We start from the raw sequence: 19,448 nt of genomic DNA on the forward strand, positions 1-19,448 counted from the left end.
GGTTGCCTGTACCCTCCACTTCGGCACCCGTTAGGAGCATTCCTCATTCCAAAGGCAAAACGGGCGCTCCCAAGAGTTGCAGTGCGTGGTCCTTTTTTGACACAGTTGCAGATGACATTTGCTTTGTCAAATGCAAGCTGTGTCATCAGATAGTCAAAAGAGGGAGAAATGTCAGCAACCTCAATACCACAAATATGTGGAAACATGTGCGCACCAAGCACGAGTTGGAGTTGCAGAGACACCCTGAAGACGTAGGCCAACGTACAGCACCACCTACCACCTCTTCAGTTCGTGTTGGGGCCTCTTCCTCCAGCTCACACACTGCTGGTTCGGCTTCCTCACAGGATCGCCAAGGAAGAACCTCTGCCACTGTTGTCCGGAGACCCTGTCAGATTCCACCCATAGCAGCACGTTCCCATCCATCACAGCCATCGGTAGCACAGGCATGGGATAAAAGGCGCCCTTACTCGGCAAACCATCCCCGAGCACAGTCTCTGAATGCTGGCATTGCCAAACTTCTGGCAGTTGAAATGCTGTCATTCAGGCTGGTGGACACTGACACCTTTCGGGACTTAATGGCATTGGCAGTCCCCCAATACAACGTGCCCAGCCGCTTTTATTTCAGCAGGCGAGCCGTCCCTGCCCTGCAGAAACATGTTGAGGGCAAAATAAAACATGCGCTACTAAACGCCGTTAGTAGCAAGGTCCACCTGACCACCGATGCGTGGACCAGTAACCATGGACAGGGACTATAGCTTTCCCTCACTGCCCACTGGGTCAATGTTGTGAAGCCGGGTACAGATCTGGAGAGTGGCGCTGTACGTGTTCTTCCAACGCCACGGATTGCAGGACTCCAGTCTGTACACATAGACTCCTCCTCCTACTCAAGTTCCTCAGAAACAGCAGAGCAGGAGCCTGTTACGACCGATATGAGCACAGCCGTGGCCAAACGTCAACAGGCTGTACTCAAATTAATTTCTTTGGGGAATCGAAGCCACACAGCGCAGGAGCTCTGGAATGCTATCAAGCTGGAGAGCGATGTGTGGTTTGGGCCAGCGAATCTCCAGCCGGGATTGGTAGTGTGTGACAATGGCCGAAATCTGGTGGCAGCTCTTGGCCTAGGCAACCTCACACACATCCCATGTCTGGCACATCTGCTTAACTTGGTCGTGCAGAGCTTTCTGAGGGACTATCCGGATCTTGATGCACTGTTGCACAAGGTCCGCATAGATTGCGCTCACTTGCGGCGTTTCAGCACGGCAAGATCGCGCCTCGCTGCTCTGCAGCGACGATTTGGCCTTCTGGAACATCGCATCATATGTGACCTACCCACCCGGTGGAATTCAACGTTACATATGTTGGAGCGGTTGTGTGAGCAGCAGGCAGCAGTCATGGAGTACCAGCTGCATCAGGCGCAAACAAGTCGCACTGTGCGCCGTTCACACTTCAGCACCATTGAGTGGGCCTCTATGAAGGACATCTGCCTCGTTTTGCGTGCCTTCGATGAATCCACGCGGATGGCGAGTGCAGATGATGCACTAGTCAGCATGACTGTCCCCCTTATCTGCCTGCTTCAACAAACACTGCAAGCACTAAGGGATGAGGTTTCGGAAGAGGTGGAGGATGAGGAGTCCCAAATGCCATCTGCTTCTGGACAGTCTGCGCTACGTGTTTCCTCACAAAGGCCTAGGCAGGGGACACTTTGTGAGGAGGATGAGGAGGAGTCGATGGAGGAGGAAGACATCTCTCCAGAGGAGGGAGATACACAAACCTCTACTCAGTATGTACAGCGAGGGTGGGGTGATGCAGAGCAGGCCGAGGTCACGCCTCAAACAGGGGACAGCGGTTCTTTGGCAGTTGGGAGTCTGCAGCACATGGTTGATTTCATGCTGCAGTGCCTGAGAAACGACCGCCGCATCGCCCACATTCTCGTCTCGGCTGATTATTGGGTGTACACCCTCCTAGATCCTCGCTACCGGGACAGCGTACAAAGGCTCATACCAACGTTGAACCGGGAGCATAAACTGCGGGAGTACGAAGAGTCACTGGTGCAGTCCATAATGTTTTCCATTCCACCCGACAGCATTGTTGCTAGTGCTTTACAAAGCAGCTCTGTGCGTCGAGGCAGTGGAGGAAACTCTGCACAAAGAGGGAGTAGAGGCAGCGCCGCAGCACAAGGCAAGACCACTATGGCCCAAATGTGGCAAAGTTTTGTGTGTCCACCACAATTGTCTACACCATCAGCGACGCCTCGAGTCAGCAGGAGGCAACGCTTCCGTCAGATGGTGTCAGACTACATGTCTTGCCTTGTCACTGTACTCCCAGATGGCTCTTCCCCCTTCAAGTTTTGGGTCTCTAAGCTGGATACATGGCCAGAGCTTAGCCAGTATGCATTGGAGGTGCTGGCTTGCCCTGCTGCCAGTGTATTATCGGAACGTGTCTTTAGTGCCGCAGGTGGTGTACTAACAGACCGTCGCACGCGACTATCTTCCGATAATGTTGACCGGCTGACTTTTCTGAAAATGAACAAGGCCTGGATCTCCAAAGACTTTGCCATTCCTCTTACACACTAAATTAGTGGTTGGCAACTGTATCCAGGTCTGCTGGTGTGTTCATTTTTCTACCACCTGAACTATAATCCCTGTGCTTCAACACAGCCAGTTGTCGCTCAGATGTGTCGTCTGCACAGAGAAACACACTAACTCCTGTGTTAGTGGGGTTCAGTAATGCCAGCTGATCCCCTGCTGTGTGGACGGCAAAGTCACCAGCTCCATCAACATTCAAACCACTACTGATTTTTAACCGTGCCCAACTTAGGTCTCTGGCTCCACTGTCTCTACTATTTCCCCTGACCTCCAACCCCGCCATCTACATCTCTGAAGTGGCATCAGCACAATCTACACTTGTTCCTGTGTTCCTGTGGCTCAGTCCCATCAGTTTATCCCCTGATGTGTGTCCGGCAAGGTCCCCTGCTCTGTCCACATTCCCATATCCAGTAGTGGGAATGAGGACAGAGCTGGCGAACTTGCCGGACAAACATCAGGGGATCAACTGACGGGACTGAGCACCAGTAACACAGGAACAAGTGTAGATTGTGCTGACGCCACTTCAGAGATGTAGCTGGCGGGGTTGGAGGCCAGGGTAAATAGTAGAGACAGTGGAGCCAGAGGCCTAAGTGGAGCATGGTTAGAATCAGTAGTAGTCAACAACCTCCATAAAAACCGCTGCCCATTGGCCTCTGCATGCGGCATGCGTAATCCTGGGCTCCAACAGTGTCAGTTGGTGTTCAGAAGTGTCGTCTCCACAGAGCCAAACACATTCGTTCAAGTGTTAGTGGGGTTCAGCACTGCCAGCTGTTCCCCTGCTGTGGAGATGGCAAGTCTCCTGCTGCCTTCACCTGCCAAAATCCAGTAGGCCCCAGCCTGCTCCACTCCTAATCCTGAGCTCCAACAGCATCAGTTGGTGTTTAGAAGTGTCGTCTCCACAGAGCCAAACACATTCGTTCGAGTGTTAGTGGGGTTCAGCACTGCCAGCTGTTCCCCTGCTGTGGAGATGGCAAGTCTCCTGCTGCCTTCACCTGCCAAAAGCAACAGGCCCCAGCCTGCTCCTCGCCTAATCCTGGGCTCCAACAGCGTCAGTTGGTGTTCAGAAGTGTCGTCTCCACAGAGCCAAACACATTCGCTGAAGTGTTAGTGGGGTTCAGCACTGCCAGCTGTTCCCCTGCTGTGGAGATGGCAAGTCTCCTGCTGCCTTCACCTGCCAAAAGCAACAGGCCCCAGCCTGCTCCTCGCCTAATCCTGGGCTCCAACAGCGTCAGTTGGTGTTCAGAAGTGTCGTCTCCACAGAGCCAAACACATTCGTTCGAGTGTTAGTGGGGTTCTGCACTGCCAGCTGTTCCCCTGCTGTGGAGATGGCAAGTCTCCTGCTGCTTTCACCTGCCAAAAGCAACAGGCCCCAGCCTGCTCCACGCCTAATCCTGGGCTCCAACAGCGTCAGTTGGTGTTCAGAAGTGTCGTCTCCACAGAGCCAAACACATTCGTTCGAGTGTTAGTGGGGTTCAGCACTGCCAGCTGTTCCCCTGCTGTGGAGATGGCAAGTCTCCTGCTGCCTTCACCTGCCAAAAGCAACAGGCCCCAGCCTGCTCCTCGCCTAATCCTGGGCTCCAACAGCGTCAGTTGGTGTTCAGAAGTGTCGTCTCCACAGAGCCAAACACATTCGTTCAAGTGTTAGTGGGGTTCAGCACTGACAGCTGTTCCCCTGCTGTGGAGATGGCAAGTCTCCTGCTGCCTTCACCTGCCAAAAGCAACAGGCCCCAGCCTGCTCCTCGCCTAATCCTGGGCTCCAACAGCGTCAGTTGGTGTTCAGAAGTGTCGTCTCCACAGAGCCAAACACATTCGTTCGAGTGTTAGTGGGGTTCAGCACTGCCAGCTGTTCCCCTGCTGTGGAGATGGCAAGTCTCCTGCTGCCTTAACCTGCCAAAATCCAGTAGGCCCCAGCCTGCTCCACGCCTAATCCTGGGCTCCAACAGCGTCAGTTGGTGTTCAGAAGTGTCGTCTCCACAGAGCCAAACACATTCGTTCGAGTGTTAGTGGGGTTCAGCACTGCCAGCTGTTCCCCTGCTGTGGAGATGGCAAGTCTCCTGCTGCCTTCACCTGCCAAAAGCAACAGGCCCCAGCCTGCTCCTCGCCTAATCCTGGGCTCCAACAGTGTCAGTTGGTGTTCAGAAGTGTTGTCTCCACAGAGCCAAACACATTCGTTCAAGTGTTAGTGGGGTTCAGCACTGCCAGCTGTTCCCCTGCTGTGGAGATGGCAAGTCTCCTGCTGCCTTCACCTGCCAAAATCCAGTAGGCCCCAGCCTGCTCCACGCCTAATCCTGGGCTCCAACAGCGTCAGTTGGTGTTCAGAAGTGTCGTCTCCACAGAGCCAAACACATTCGTTCGAGTGTTAGTGGGGTTCAGCACTGCCAGCTGTTCCCCTGCTGTGGAGATGGCAGTCTCTCCTGCTGTCTCCGCATTCCAAAGACAGTAGGCCTCTGCCTACACCCTCCTATTTCCTGGGCTTCAACACAGCCAGTTGTAGCTCGGAAGTGCCGTCCACACGGAAAGAGACACTTGCTCCCGTGTCTCAGTGGGGTTCAGTAACGTCAGCTGATCCCCTGCTGTGTGGATGGCAGTCTCTCCTGCTGTCACCACATTCCAAATACAGTAGGCCTCTGCCTACACCCTCCTATTTCCTGGGCTTCAACACAGCCAGTTGTAGCTCGGAAGTGCCGTCCACACGGAAAGAGATACTTGCTCCCGTGTCTCAGTGGGGTTCAGTAACGTCAGCTGATCCCCTGCTGTGTGGATGGCAGTCTCTCCTGCTGTCTCCACATTCCAAAGACAGTAGGCCTCTGCCTACACCCTCCTATTTCCTGGGCTTCAACACAGCCAGTTGTAGCTCGGAAGTGCCGTCCACACGGAAAGAGACACTTGCTCCCGTGTCTCAGTGGGGTTCAGTAACGTCAGCTGATCCCCTGCTGTGTGGATGGCAGTCTCTCCTGCTGTCTCCACATTCCAAATACAGTAGGCCTCTGCCTACACCCTCCTATTTCCTGGGCTTCAACACAGCCAGTTGTAGCTCGGAAGTGCCGTCCACACGGAAAGAGATACTTGCTCCCGTGTCTCAGTGGGGTTCAGTAACGTCAGCTGATCCCCTGCTGTGTGGATGGCAGTCTCTCCTGCTGTCTCCACATTCCAAAGACAGTAGGCCTATGCCTACACCCTCCTATTTCCTGGGCTTCAACACAGTCAGTTGTAGCTCGGAAGTGCCGTCCACACGGAAAGAGACACTTGCTCCCGTGTCTCAGTGGGGTTCAGTAATGTCAGCTGATCCCCTGCTGTGTGGATGGCAGTCTCTCCTGCTGTCTCCACATTCCAAATACAGTAGGCCTCTGCCTACACCCTCCTATTTCCTGGGCTTCAACACAGCCAGTTGTAGCTCGGAAGTGCCGTCCACACGGAAAGAGATACTTGCTCCCGTGTCTCAGTGGGGTTCAGTAACGTCAGCTGATCCCCTGCTGTGTGGATGGCAGTCTCTCCTGCTGTCTCCACATTCCAAAGACAGTAGGCCTCTGCCTACACCCTCCTATTTCCTGGGCTTCAACACAGCCAGTTGTAGCTCGGAAGTGCCGTCCACACGGAAAGAGACACTTGCTCCCGTGTCTCAGTGGGGTTCAGTAACGTCAGCTGATCCCCTGCTGTGTGGATGGCAGTCTCTCCTGCTGTCTCCACATTCCAAATACAGCAGGCCTCTGCCTACACCCTCCTATTTCCTGGGCTTCAACACAGCCAGTTGTAGCTCGGAAGTGCCGTCCACACGGAAAGAGACACTAGTTAAACTAGTTATGGGAATGCGGACAGAGCAGGCGACATTGCCGGACACACATCAGGGGATTAACTGACCGGACTGAACACCTGTTACACAGGAACAAGTGTGGATTGTGCAGACGCCACTTCGGAGCTGTAACTGGCGGGGTTGGAGGACAGGGGAAATACCAGTATCACTGATATTTGTATTTCCCCTGTCCTCCAACCCCTCCAACTAGTTATGGGAATGTGGACAGAGCAGGCGACATTGCCGGACACACATCAGGAGATTAACTGACCGGACTGAACACCTGTAACACAGGAACAAGTGTGGATTGTGCAGACGCCACTTCGGAGCTGTAACTGGCGGGGTTGGAGGACAGGGGAAATACGAAAATCAGTGAAGCCACAGGCCTAAGTGGAGCTTGGTTAAAATTAGTAGAAGTCTACAACCGATCTTAAAATTTCTTCAATGCAGCCTCAGCCTGCTCCGTGCTTGTCCCTGGGCTTCAACACAGCCAGTTGTTGCTCGGAAGTGCCGTCTTCACAGAGTAAAACACTAGCTCCTGTGTTTGTGGGGTTCAGTAACGTCAGCTGTTCCCCTGCTGTTTTGATGGCAATCTGTCCTGCTGCCTCCCAATTGACAGCACATCAGGCCTCAGCCTGCTAAGTGCTTGTCCCTGGGCTCCAACATCGCCAGTTGCTGCTCATAACTGACTTTGGCACGGGTACTCCCTCCTGCCCAGCTTGGTTCCAGCCCTGCCTGCTGTTTCCGGGAAGTATCAATGTCAGTTTGCCACCCCAAGTTGCCATGTCGTGTTGCGGTTGGGTTAGCCGAGGCTAGGGTGCCAGCAGTTTAGGTGCTTCCTATGTGGACTGCGGGTTCTGGTAAGAAAGGCTTGTTCCGTAGTGCCAGTAGGACAAGCACCCCCTGTAGGACTGTGTGATTCGGTAACTGCGGCCAGCTTGCGGCATGCCAACTTTGCTTTTCAGGGGTAACTTCTGCTACCCCTCCGGGTTCCAGCACCGTCAGCTGGTTCTCGTCAGAGCCTTTGGCCTAGGTGCCTCCATCTCGGTATCCGAGTTCCGGCAACGTCTGCTGGTCCTTGGTAGTGCTTTGTAGCACAGGTACCTCCTGCTTAGTAACCGGGTTCCAGCACCGTCAGCTGGTCCTCGGTTGTGCCATTGGCTCTTATTCCTTCTGCTGCCCCTCCGGGTGCCAGCACTGTCAGCTGGTCCTCGCTATTTCCATTTGCTCTTGCAGCTTATGCTACCCCTCCGGGTTCCAGCACCGTCAGCTGGTTCTCGTCAGAGCCTTTGGCCTAGGTGCCTCCATCTCGGTATCCGAGTTCCGGCAACGTCTGCTGGTCCTTGGTAGTGCTTTGTAGCACAGGTACCTCCTGCTTAGTAACCGGGTTCCAGCACCGTCAGCTGGTCCTCGGTAGTGCCATTGGCTCTTGTTCCTTCTGCTGCCCCTCCGGGTGCCAGTACCGTCAGCTGGTTCAAGAGGACAAAGAACAGGAAGACAACCACCAAGATGCAGAACAACAAGAGAGAGAAGACAAAGAAGCATAAAAAAACAAAGCAGAAGAACATTAAGCATAAGACTAATACTCTGAGCAAATGATATTATCTTATTTATAAGCAGAAGAAGACTAAGCAGTGTATGGGGGTGAGTCCGTTCCTCCTCGTGGTGCCCCTGGAAAAGGCCTGCTGCTGCAGGCCAAACTGAACGCGGACAAATCCTGTTGTAAATCTTTTGTGACAGGCAGAACGGAAGGTGTAAACTTCTAACTTTTCTAGATAACAACTACAGGAATGCCTGACACAAACAAGAATATGATGAAGAAGAATAGGAAGAAGATGAAGAAGTTGAATATGTAGAATAATAATTGTTGAATAAGAAGAATATGAAGAATGTAAGAAAAGGAAGAAGAAGAATGTAAAAAAAGGAATAAGAAGAAGAAGAAGAAGAAGGTAAAAAAAGGAAGAAGAATAAGAAAGAAGAAGAAAGAAGATAGAAGAAGAAGACATACATGTCTGGAAAAATATAAATGAGGCTAACATAGTCAATATCTTTGTAACTCCTAACGTCTTTAAAAAAAAAGTTTAATTCCTGCTATTCCATTTGATTGGGCTAAACCTCTATGGCTTTAATGTCTCCTCCACCTCCCACAATACATTCTACATTATTCTTAGTTGTTTTTCTTCATGTAGAATTAACCTACAAGGAAAGAAAGGGTTTTTTTTAATTCCGATATTTTGGCCCCATTGACTTGCATTGGTTCCCGGTATCGGAATCGGCGATACCGATACTTTTTTTTAAGATCGGCCGATGCATTCCGATCCGATATTTTCAAGTATCGGCTGGTATCGCTCAACTCTAATGTCTATACATCAGGAGGCAGGCTCAGACGGTGTTAGACCCAGTATGGCTTGCAGGTGATTGCACAAAGGTGAGAAAGGGTACCGTATCCCCGGATAACATGTATGGATAGCGTACACATTCAAAATATATGTCTATACATCAGGAGGCAGGCTCAGACGGTGTTAGGCCCAGTATGGCTTGCAGGTGATTGCACAAAGGTGAGAAAGGGTACCGTATCCCCGGATAACATGTAAGGATAGCGTACACATTCAAAATATATGTCTATACATCAGGAGGCAGGCTCAGACGGTGTTAGGCCCAGTATGGCTTGCACGTGATTGCACAAAGGTGAGAAAGGGTACCGTATCCCCGGATAACAAGTAAAGATAGCGTACACATTCAAAATATATGTCTATACATCAGGAGGCAGGCTCAGACGGTGTTAGGCCCAGTATGGCTTGCAGGTGATTGCACAAAGTGAGAAAGGGTACCGTATCCCCGGATAACATGTATGGATAGCGTACACATTCAAAATATATGTCTATACATCAGGAGGCAGGCTCAGACGGTGTTAGGCCCAGTATGGCTTGCAGGTGATTGCACAAAGGTGAGAAAGGGTACCGTATCCCCGGATAACAAGTAAGGATAGCGTACACATTCAAAATATATGTCTATACATCAGGAGGCAGGCTCGGACGGTGTTAGGCCCAGTATGGCTTGCAGGTGATTGCACAAAGGTGAGAAAGGGTACCATATCCCCGGATAACATGTATGGATAGCGTACACATTCAAAATATATGTCTATACATCAGGAGGCAGGCTCAGACGGTGTTAGGCTCAGTATGGCTTGCAGGTGATTGCACAAAGGTGAGAAAGGGTACCGTATCCCCGGATAACATGTATGGATAGCGTACACATTCAAAATATATGTCTATACATCAGGAGGCAGGCTCAGACAGTGTTAGGATCAGTATGGCTTGCAGGTGATTGCACAAAGGTGAGAAAGGGTACCGTATCCCCGGATAACATGTGTGGATAGCGTACACATTCAAAATATATGTCTATACTTCAGGAGGCAGGCTCAGACGGTGTCAGGCACAGTATGGATTTGACGGCCCAGATTACACAGCGGAGGAGCAGGGAGAGGTAAAGATTGCAAATGCTGGGGCCCTGCCCAAGCAAGGGGGGCCCACTCGTGGGCGTCGGTACTGGCACTGGGCCCCTCATAGTACAGCGGTGTGTCTGACGGCGGGTGTGCACCACCACCGTCAGAGACACTTGATTGCACTATGAGGGACCCTGTGCCAGTGCCCGCGCCCAAGAGTCGGCCTACCCACCTGTCCAGGGCAATGGCACTCACACGGTGTCGTGCGCTAGGTGGTGACCCCGGCCATGGGGGGGGAGGCAGCACAGTTAGGGAGTTTTAGAAAGTGGCATATGTTGATGTTGGACATTCAGCTGATGCAAAAGGCGAAATAGGTGAAGTCCCAGGTAGAGGTGGACCAAAGCAAGCCATTTTTCTGTCACCCTATGTGTCATCAGGGGATGGTGGGACAAAATCCTTGGAAACCCATGCATGGTTCATTTTAATGAAGGTTAGATCATCCACATTTTGGGTTGACAGACGGGTCCTTTTCTCTGTCAGGATTGATCCAGCTGCACTGAAGACTCTTTCCGATAGCACACTTGCAGCTGGGCAAGCGAGCTCCTGTAAGGCATATTGGGCCAATTCAGGCCAGGTGTCCAGTTTAGCGGCCCAATAGTCAAAGGGGAATGACCTGTGTGGGAGAACATCGATATGGGAGGAAAAGTAGTTTGTAACCATAGTTGACAACTGCTGTCTCCTGTCACTTTCCATCGATGCAGTATTACCAGTTGTGTGAGCGGTATTTGAAAAATCAATCCACAACATTGTCATGAAACCCCTGTCTTCAACGCCACTTCTGCTGTGTGCACCACGAACACCTCTGCCAAGCTGCCCCCGGCCCGTACGGCTCGTGTGAGAACCATCACCGCTGCTGTGTGCTGGGAATGCCTCAAGCAACCGATTTACCAGAGTTGCTTGTTTATTAGCCAATATTAGGTCAAGGTTCTCCTGTGGCATGATGTTTTGTAATTTGCCTTTATAGCGTGGATCCAGGATGCTGGCCAACCAGTAGTCGTCATCGTTCATCATTTTGGCAATGCGGGGGTCCCTTTTTAGGATCTGCAAGGCATAATCTGACATGTGGGCCAATGTTCCCGGTGTCAATGATGCACTGCGAGTGCTGGTTGGAGGAGCACTTTCTGGCAAATCCACATCCCTCCAGTCACGCACAAACCCTGTACCAGACCTTGCCACGCCAACATTTTCACTTGCCCCACGAGATGCATCCTCCTCCCCTAAGTAATCATCCCCATCATCCTCCTCCTCCTCTTCTTCCTCCACCTCGTCCAGGAGAGGTCCCTGATCAGACAATGGCTGAATGTCATCAAGGATTCCCTCCTCCTCTTCCTCCTCATCAACATTGGCTGCAGACGCCTGCTCCTTAAGGTGCGTCAAAGTTTGCATGAGCAGAAGCATAAGTGGGATGCTCATGCTTAGGATGGCGTCGTCTGCGCTTACCAGCCGTGTGCATTCCTCAAAACACTGACGGACTTTACAGAGGTCTTTCAGCTTCGACCACTGCACACCTGTCAACTCCATGTCTGCTCTCAAAGTGCCTGGCCGTGTATCCTCCCACAAATGCATTATAGCCTGCCTCTGCTCGCACAGCCGCTCCACCATGTGCAGGGTGGAGATCCACCTTGTTGCAATGTCGATAATGAGGCGGTGGTTGGGAAGGTGGAGCAATCGCTGCAGCTTCTGCATACGAACGGAGTGTACAGGCGACCGGCGGATGTGCGCGCACAGTCTTCGCACCTTCTGGAGCAGGGCTGTTAACTCCGGATAATTTTTGAGGAAGCACTGCACCACCAGGTTCAAGGTGTGAGCCAAGCAAGGTATGTGGCTGAGTTTTGAAAGGGCTATGGCTGCCACAAAATTACGGCCGTTATCACTAACTACCTTGCCTGCCTCAAGATGTACACTGCCCAGCCATGACTCAGTTTGTCGCTGAAAGTACTCGGCCAGCACCTCGGCGGTGTGTCTGTCGCCCAAACACATCATCTGCAACACAGCCTGCTGACGCTTTCCACTAGCTGCTCTATAGGGGGACACATCGTGTGCAACAGTGGCAGCTGCAGATGGAGTGCTCGTACGACTGCGCTCTGTGGACGAGCTTTCGCTTCTGGAGGAGGAGGAGGAGGAGGGTCGAACGCCTACAGCCAACTGTTTCCTATACCGTGGACTAGGCAGCACTGTCCCACCACCGCTGTGCCCTGTGGACCCTGCATCCACCACATTAACCCAGTGCGCAGTGATGGACACGTAACGGCCCTGGCCATGCCGACTGGACCATGCATCAGTTGTGAGGTGCACCTTTCCGCTCACTGACTGCTTGAGTGCATGGACAATGCAGTCTTTCACATGATGGTGGAGGGCTGGGATGGCTTTGCGAGAGAAGAAGTGGCGACTGGGTAGGTCATAGCGTGGTACTGCATAGGCCATGAGTTCGCGGAAAGCTGTGCTTTCCACCAACCGAAAGGGCATCATCTCAAACGAGATTAGTTTGGCAATGTGGGCGTTCAAACCCAGTGTACGCGGATGAGAGACTGAGTACTTTCTTGACCTACTCATAGTGTCTGGGAGGGTGAGCTGGACTTGAGAGCTGCATATGGTGGAAGTAGCGGTGGACAGGGCGGACTGAGAGAGGGTTGATGATGGTGATGGAGTTGGTGTTCTTTCTGATGGCCTAGAATCAGTCTTTCGTTGATATAACAGTGGGATTCCCTGACTGCTGTGGCCTTGCAACGACACCTCAACATTTGCTGCTGTGCTAACCGGTGGGCTTACAGTGGGGGAAACAATGTAGCGTTGCTGACTACCTTCGTTGTGATCAGTTGCACATGTGGCACTTGAGGTTTGGTGTTGTGTCCAAGCTTGCAAGTGCATGCTGGTTAAATGTCTAAGCATGCAACTGGTATTCAAATTTTTCAGATTTTTCCCTCGGCTAAAGGTCTTTGCGCACTTCTTACAGATAACCTTGGCCTGATCATGAGGATTTTGTTCAAAAAAGTGCCACACTGCACTCTTCCTACTTTGGCAGACATTTTGCGGCCTAGCACGCTGTGATCTTTTGACTCTCTGGACAAGCTGTCCAGCAACTCTTTTGATGTTTGGAACCTGTCTTTGGAGTGCTCCGGGCCTGCCAGATAACAGCTGTTGCGATGTCGATGTCTGCTGTGGATGCTCCTCATCTGAGCTATTGGAAGCAGCACCCTCTTCCCCCAATGGATGCCAATCTGGGTCAACAACTGGGTCATCCATCACCTCCTCTTCTATGTCATGTGCACCTTCCTCTGTGTCACCGTGTATGGTGGTATAGTGTGCGGGAAGGGGCACCTGAGTCTCATCAGGGTCAGAATCTGTCTCTGTACACTGCGAGGACAATGTAGTGCTCTGAGTGAATGTACCAGCAGAATCATCCATCAGCGGCTGTGCATCAGTGCACTCCATGTCAGATTCATCTTGGCCTGGGTAATTCACCATTTCACTTGATAATCCAGGCATGGTATGTGAAAACAGCTCCATGGAGTAATCAGTAGTATGGCCTGCGTCATCCTTCAATCTTGGTTGGGGTGAAGGACACAAGGAAAGGTGTGGTTCATGAACATGAGCCTCCAATGACGACTCAGTGCTTTTACTTTTTACAACTGAAGAAGAGGAGGCGATAGAGCTGGATGCTGAGTCAGCAATGTAAGACAAAACTTTTTCCTGATGCTCTGGCTTTAAAAGCGGTTTGCCAACTCCTAGAAAACTAAGCGTTCAAGGCCTTATGTAGCCAGACGATGACGCAGGCTCAACACCTCCTGCATTCGGTCCTATTTTGCTCTTGCCACTACCATCAGATCCACCACCAACACCATCATTACCAGCTGCCACTTTTGGATTGTGTGAGGCCCACTGAATATCTGAGCGCTCTGTCACAGGCTCGATGGCAGAGCTGTGACCAAAGTCACTAGAGGATAAGGGAGATTTTTAATTTCTGCACACACTTGTGGACACTGGACACTTATGGTTTGTGTGAGGCCCACTGAATATCTGAGCGCTCTGTCACAGGCTCGATGGCAGAGCTGTGACCAAAGTCACTAGAGGATAAGGGAGATTTTTAATTTCTGCACACACTTGTGGACACTGGACACTTATGGATTGTGTGAGGTCCACTGAATATCTGAGCGCTCTGTCACAGGCTCGATGGCAGAGCTGTGACCAAAGTCACTAGAGGATAAGGGAGATTTTTAATTTCTGCACACACTTGTGGACACTGGACACTTATGGTTTGTGTGAGGCCCACTGAATATCTGAGCGCTCTGTCACAGGCTCGATGGCAGAGCTGTGACCAAAGTCACTAGAGGATAAGGGAGATTTTGAATTTGTGCACACACTTGTGGACACTGGACACTTATGGATTGTGTGAGGCCCACTGAATATCTGAGCGCTCTGTCACAGGCTCGATGGCAGAGCTGTGACCAAAGTGACTAGAGGATAAGGGAGATTTTTAATTTCTGCACACACTTGTGGACACTGGACACTTATGGATTGTGTGAGGCCCACTGAATATCTGAGCGCTCTGTCACAGGCTCGATGGCAGAGCTGTGACCAAAGTCACTAGAGGATAAGGGAGATTTTTAATTTCTGCACACACTTGTGGACACTGGACACTTATGGATTGTGTGAGGCCCACTGAATATCTGAGCGCTCTGTCACAGGCTCGATGGCAGAGCTGTGACCAAAGTCACTAGAGGATAAGGGAGATTTTGAATTTGTGCACACACTTGTGGACACTGGACACTTATGGATTGTGTGAGGCCCGCTGAATATCTGAGCGCTCTGTCACAGGCTCGATGGCAGAGCTGTGATCAAAGTCACTAGAGGATAAGGGAGATTTTGAATTTGTGCACACACTTGTGGACACTGGACACTTATGGATTGTGTGAGGCCCACTGAATATCTGAGTGCTCTGTCACAGGCTCGATGGCAGAGCTGTGACCAAAGTCACTAGAGGATAAGGGAGATTTTGAATTTGTGCTCACACGTGTGGACACTGGACACTTATGGATTGTGTGAGGCCCACTGAATATCTGAGCGCTCTGTCACAGGCTCGATGGCAGAGCTGTGACCAAAGTCACTAGAGGATAAGGGAGATTTTGAATTTGTGCACACACTTGTGGACACTGGACACTTATGGATTGTGTGAGGCCCACTGAATATCTGAGCGCTCTGTCACAGGCTCGATGGCAGAGCTGTGACCAAAGTCACTAGAGGATAAGGGAGATTTTGAATTTGTGCACACACTTGTGGACACTGGACACTTATGGATTGTGTGAGGCCCACTGAATATCTGAGTGCTCTGTCACAGGCTCGATGGCAGAGCTGTGACCAAAGTCACTAGAGGATAAGGGAGATTTTTAATTTGTGCACACACTTGTGGACACTGAACACTTATGGATTGTGTGAGGCCCACTGAATATCTGAGCGCTCTGTCACAGGCTCGATGGCAGAGCTGTGACCAAAGTCACTAGAGGATAAGGGAGATTTTTAATTTCTGCACACACTTGTGGATACTGGACACTTATAGATTGTGTGAGGCCCACTGAATATCTGAGCGCTATGTCACAGGCAGAAATTGGCTAGTGTATCACAAACTACAAGGTGTATGTAGAATTGGGCAGAATAGGAATCTCCCTAGAGTGCAGGTCTGTAAGAACGGAACATGTCCTCGACTTATTCTCACAGAGTGACACACTGATAGCTTCACTGTGGCTGTGATAACAGCCGTTACACGGTACTGTGTGAGGAGCGTACACCGCTGTATGGTGTGAAAAAATGCACGCTCAGTACCTCAGCAGGACAAAAAAAAAAAATTGGGATTGCTTTTAAAAAAGCAGTTTGCGGAGCAGTGGGTAAACAGCAATGCAGGAATGTCAGGAAGCCTTAGAAGGCAGCCCAACAACCAACACCACTGATACACCACTATATAGCCTCCCCTTGCCCTGCACAGTGACTGGTGTGTTGTACAGGCAAAATCGCTAGCAGCAGAAGCAGTTTTTTTTTCTTCTTCTCAGCAGGACAAAAAAAAAAAATTGGGATTGCTTTTAAAAAAGCAGTTTGCGGAGCAGTGGGTAAACAGCAATGCAGGAATGTCAGGAAGCCTTAGAAGGCAGCCCAACAACCAACACCACTGATACACCACTATATAGCCTCCCCTTGCCCTGCACAGTGACTGGTGTGTTGTACAGGCAAAATCGCTAGCAGCAGAAGCAGTTTTTTTTTCTTCTTCTCAGCAGGACAAAAAATAAAATTGGGATTGCTTTTAAAAAAGCAGTTTGCGGAGCAGTGGGTAAACAGCAATGCAGGAATGTCAGGAAGCCTTAGAAGGCAGCCCAACAACCAACACCACTGATACACCACTATATAGCCTCCCCTTGCACTGCACAGTGACTGGTGTGTTGTACAGGCAAAATCGCTAGCAGCAGAAGCAGTTTTTGGTGTCTTCTTCCCTGCCTAACGCTCTCCCTACAAAATCAGCAGCAGCAGCAGCTCTCTCTATTCTGAGATCAGCATGAGTAACATGGCGGTCGGCGTGCACACCCTTTTATACCCCCTGTGACGCCCACCAAAGCAAGCCAATCACTTGCATGCCCTTCTGAAAGATGGTGGTGACCCGTGCCTATGTCATCACGTTGCCCACAGTGTCCGTGGATCCTGATTGGCTGAAAAAGAGCGCAAAACAAACTTTTGAAACGCGACTTTGGCGCGTAAGTCGCCGACCTCGTGGCCGACCTCATCCTAGGGTCGGGTTTCGTTTCATGAAACCCGACTTTGCCAAAAGTCGGCGACTTTTGAAATTTTTCGACCCGTTTCGCTCAACTCTAGTAATAACACCATAAAACAAAAAAAGGAATGTGACTTAAAAAAGCAAATGTTAAATCGGAACCAAAGATTATGTACATCCCAGTACATCCGCACCGTCCAACCCGCAGCATCCAGATGTTGCAGCATAGTGGATGGGATTTCAAGAAATCCCATGCCAACTATGCGTGCAGTTCACCAATACCCGCGGCTTCCCTGCGGAGACGGACATGCAGCGCGTCTTTCCAGACCACAGCATGTCTATTTATGTCACCCGTACAATGAATTGGATGCGGTAAATCCGCACGATTCAATGAACACATGCAGATTCACCTAGCTAAAGAGTCTCTGTGGGCCCTTTTAACACATACCACTATTCATAATGCACAGATACAGCAGAGAAATATAGGTATAGTTCAATGCCAAAGATTTCACTTTCACATGTCTTACATTACATGAGTGATATCTATTGTAAATTCTACAATACCATACAGCAGAGGGGATTCAGGTGATCGAGAGTCCACAGGTTTCAGTACCTGTAGTATTAGAGGTAAATGGGTGTCATGGTTTGAACAGGATTCTTGCCCTGCACTCACAGGGTTAAGTGTTCGTGGCCTCTTTCTGGATCTGGGAGGGGTATTTATACTCACTCTTTACCAGGGTTCTCTGTCAGCTATACTGTTGTTCTGGTGTGTCTGACCCCTGGTGTGCGTGTATTCTGTGCTGCTTGTTTGATTCCCGTGTATGACCCGGCCTGTTCCCTCACTCTGTACTCCGTCTCTCGCTTTGGTACTACTGTCTTCTCCGGTTCTGACCTCCTGGCTTGGCTATCGTTACTCCGTTACAGTTTGTCCCTATTGTACCGTCTATTGCCCGTTCTGGTTTTCTGACCTATTGCTACGTCCTGACTATCCTTTCTGTCTAAACCCCGTGGTACTGTATTGCTATCTGGTGCTTTGACCCTGGCTTCGTCTGGTTTCTGTCTCTGTCTATGCCCCTTGGTAACATTGCCCCGTAGTTACCTTTCTAGGAGTTTCCCTGCAGCTCCTAGATCTGTGGAGCTTAGGCCACGCCCCCAGCAGTCATGTGCTTCAGGTCCTGATACTCTGAAGCACGCATCGTCACCGCTGCTGCCCTGCTCCACAGGTATCTGTGAGTACTGTCTTTGTACTCAGGACACCCGCACTGGCACAGTGAGCAAGTGCAGTGCGGTGTTCCTGACATTGGGATATTGATAAATGTGCCATACAAGTAGAAACTGTCCTCAGCAGTGTGCCATTTACAAAAGTCAATTTCCTCCTTTACAGTCTTCCATACAGTATAATGGGCCCCATATATTTCTCCATACAGTATGATGAGCCCCATATATTGTTCCATACAGTATAATGAGCCCCATATGTTGCTCCATACAAATTATTGGACTCCATATATTACTCCATACAGTATAATGTGCCCCATATAATGCGCCATACAGAATAATGGGCCTCATATAATTCTACATACAGAATAATGGGTCCATATAATGCTCCATACAGAATAATGGGTTCCATATAATGCTCCTAACAGAATAATGGGCCCCATATAATGGTCCATACAGTATGATAGACCCCAATGCCTCATAGAATACTCTATACAAAATGGGCCCCATATAATGCTTCAAACAGAATGGTCCCCATATGATGCTGAATACAGAATGGACCCCACATAATGATCCATACAGAATGGGCTCCATATAATGCTCCATGCAGAATGGGCCCCATATAGTGTTCCATACAGAGTGGGCCCCTTATATTGATCCAAACAGAATGAACCCCATATAATGTTCCATACTGAATGGGCCCCATAGATTCTCCATGCAGAATGGGCCCCATATAATGTTCCATGCAGAATGGTCCCCTTATATTGCTCCAAACAGAATGGGCCCTTTATATTGCTCCATACATAATGGGCCCCATTTAATGCTCCATACTGAATGGGCTCCATATAATGCTCCATGCAGAATGGGCCCCATATAATGCTCCATACAGTATGGGCCCCAAGTAATGCTCCATACAGAATGGGTCCCATATCATGCTCCATACAGAATCGGCCCCATATATTACTCCATACAGAATGAGCTCCATATATTGTTTGGTACAGTATAATGGCCTCTATATATTGCTCCATACAGAATAATGGGCCCCATATAATGGTCCATACAGAATGAGCCCCATATATTGCGCCATACTGAATGAGCCCCATACATTGCTCCATACAGAATGGGTCCTAAATATTGCTCCACATAGAATGGGCCCCATATAATGCTCCCTACAGAATGGACCCTATATAAGGCTCCATACAAAATGGGCCTCATATAATGCTCCATACAGAATGGGCCCCATATAATGCTTTATACAGAATGGGCCCTATTTATTGCTCCACGCAGAATGGGCCCCATACAATGCTCCCTACAGAATGGACCCTATATAATGCTCCATACAAAATGGGCCTCATAAAATGCTCCATACAGAATGGGCGCCATATAATGCTTCATACAGAATGGGCCCTATATAATGCTACATACAAAATGGGCCCCACATAATACTCCATGCAGAAAGCGTCTCACATAATACTCCATACAGCATGGACCCCATACATAAAAAAATGAAATACTCACCTCTCCTCGCTGCGCAGGTCTGGACTCCTCAGAGTCGCTGTCTTCTGGCTTTCTGCCCTGTGACTGCTCAGAATAGATGGCGCA

This window comes from Dendrobates tinctorius, unplaced genomic scaffold (assembly GCF_039654945.1).
Source record: "Dendrobates tinctorius isolate UK_male_01 unplaced genomic scaffold, ASM3965494v1 ptg000032l, whole genome shotgun sequence".
Lineage (NCBI taxonomy): Eukaryota > Metazoa > Chordata > Amphibia > Anura > Dendrobatidae > Dendrobates > Dendrobates tinctorius.